Here is a 2,458-nt window from a genome sequence, read left to right as displayed (position 1 = left end):
TTTTTTTTTTTTTTTTTTGCCAAATAAGCACAGGCACTATACTCATCCTTCACTTTAGCTTTATTATTCTTCTTATTTTAGTGACCTTGGACCAAGACTTCCTGAGAAGACACATCAAGTCAAGTAAAACTGTGGCCATCTATACATAAAGATATCTCACTGTCATTTGAGAAGTTCTTGTTTTGCAGGTTTGCAAGTGCCACATGAAAAGTATCCACGCTTGTGTCACATAAAAAGCACCCATGCTGGTGCTACATAAAAAGCATCCATGCTGGTGCTACATAAAAAGCATCCATGCTGGTGCTACATAAAAAGCATCCAAGCTTGTGTCACATAAAAAGCACCCATGCCAGTGTCATGTGGAAAGCACCTGTGTACATATGTCTTTGTGTGTATAAAGGTGCAGGCATAGCTATGGTTAAGAAGTTTTCTTCCTCACCCACATGGTTTCAGGTTCAGTCCCACTGCATGCAACTTGGGCAAGTGTCTTCTACTATAGCCCTTGGCTGACCAAGGCCTTGTGATTTAGTATTTGGAAGATAGAAAATGAATGAAGCCCATTATGTGTGTAGGGGTCCACCAAGGATCAGTCCTTAGCCCCTCTTATTCATCATAGTCCTCCAGGCAATATCAGAAGAATGCAAGACAGGATGCCCTAGGAGCTCCTCTATGCTGATGACCTTGCTCTAATAGCTGAGTCACTACCAGAACTAGAGAAGTTTCAGGTGTAGAATCAAGGTCTAACTAGAATCAAAGGGCTTTAGAGTCAATCTACCAAAAACCAAAGTGTTAGTAAGTAGGAAGACAGATAAATCACAAATCCCTTCAGGTAGATGGTCCTGCTCGATCCGTAGAAAAGGCGTAGGAAGAAACTCCCATCAGATGTACCCAGTGTAAGCTATGGACACATATGAGGTGCGGCAATGTCAAAGGAAGGTTAACTGGGAAGATAGTTTTTGTGCGTGGCAAATGCAAAGGAGTAATAAACACCAAAACTGTGCAGAAAACAGCTTTCATCACATGCCAGAGGGAAAAACTAGTAGTTGATAGCTTTCATTACCTAGGTGACCAAGTCAGTAGCATGGGTGGATGCTCTGAGAGCGTAGCTGCTAGAATAAGAATAGCCTCGGCAAAGTTCAGTGAGTTCCTGCCTCTGCTGGTAACAAAGGGCCTCTCTCTCAGAGTGAAAAGTAGATTATATGACGCATGAGTGTGAATAGCCATGCTACATGGCAGTGAAACATGGGCTGTGGCTGTTGAGGACATGCACAGACTTGAAAGAAATGAAGTTAGTATGCTCCACTGGATGTGTAATGTCAGTGTACATACACGACAGAGTGTAAGTACCCTGAGAGAAAATTGGACATAAGAAGTATCAGATATGGTATGCAAGAGAGACGACTGCGCTGGTATGGTCATGTGTTACAAATGGATGAGGACAGCCGTGTGAAGAATTGTCACACTCTAACAGTGGAGGGAAGCTGTGGAAGATATAGACACATGAAGACCTGGGATGAGGTGGTGAAGCACAACCTTCGAACGTTGAGCCTCACAGAGGCAATGACAAACAACTGAAACCTTTAGAGATATGCTGTGCTTGAGAAGACCCAGCAAACCAAGTGACATCATAGCTGTGGCCTATGCCAATGTTGCATAACCAGCCCATTTAAGAGTACCCTTCAATCATCGGGCAATATGCTGTGCTTGAGAAGACCTGTTGAGTCAAGTGAAATTGTTGTCAATACCAATACTACCTGACTCACACCCTTGCCGGTGGCACATAAAAAGCACCATTTGAGCGTGGTCTATGCCAGTGCCGCCAGACTGGCTCCCATGCTGGTGGCACATAAAAAGCGCCATTCAAGCATGGTCGATGCCAGTACCACTTGACTGGCTCCTGAACCGGTAGCACATAAGCACCATTCAAATATGGTCGATGCCAGTGCTGCCTTACTGGCTCCCGAGCTAGTAGCACGTAAAAAGCACCCACTACACTCTTGGAGTGGTTGGCATTAGGAAGGGCATCCAGATGTAGAAACTTGTCAGATCAGATTGGAGCCTGATGCTGCCAGTCTTCAGTCCAACCATCCAGCCCATGCCAGCATGGAAAGCAGACATTAAATAATGATGATGATGATATATCAGGTCATCCCATAAGTTCTGTCTGACCTTACCTTTTTTATAACTAAATGAAATTTAATAGTATTTTAGAATGTCTAATGGAATTAAAAATTATTTTTATGCATTTGTGTACATTTAAACTAATCAAATATTATTTTACAGAATAACAGAATTAAAATTTCTTTGATTAAAACCCTTTCTAACATGGAAGTATCCAAAGAGCATTTGAGGCACATAATGCTTCATGAGTACAAAAAAGGAAACTCTGCAGCCGAAACGACTCGAAACATACACTCAGTTTATGGGAAAGAATGCTTGAATGAAAGAACTTGCAGAA

General features: G+C 42.5%; 1 protein-coding gene across 2 annotated transcripts in view; it reads right to left on the bottom strand.

The window, feature by feature from the left end:
• The window catches only part of LOC106883169 (receptor-type tyrosine-protein phosphatase T), a 201,176-nt gene that overhangs the window by 120,381 nt on the left and 78,337 nt on the right, over positions 1-2,458 (bottom strand). The window lies entirely within an intron of this gene.

This window comes from Octopus bimaculoides, chromosome 8 (assembly GCF_001194135.2).
Source record: "Octopus bimaculoides isolate UCB-OBI-ISO-001 chromosome 8, ASM119413v2, whole genome shotgun sequence".
Taxonomy (NCBI): domain Eukaryota; kingdom Metazoa; phylum Mollusca; class Cephalopoda; order Octopoda; family Octopodidae; genus Octopus; species Octopus bimaculoides.
The sequence above is the reverse complement of the archived record's forward strand: the minus strand, read 5'-3'. Positions and strand labels throughout refer to the sequence as shown.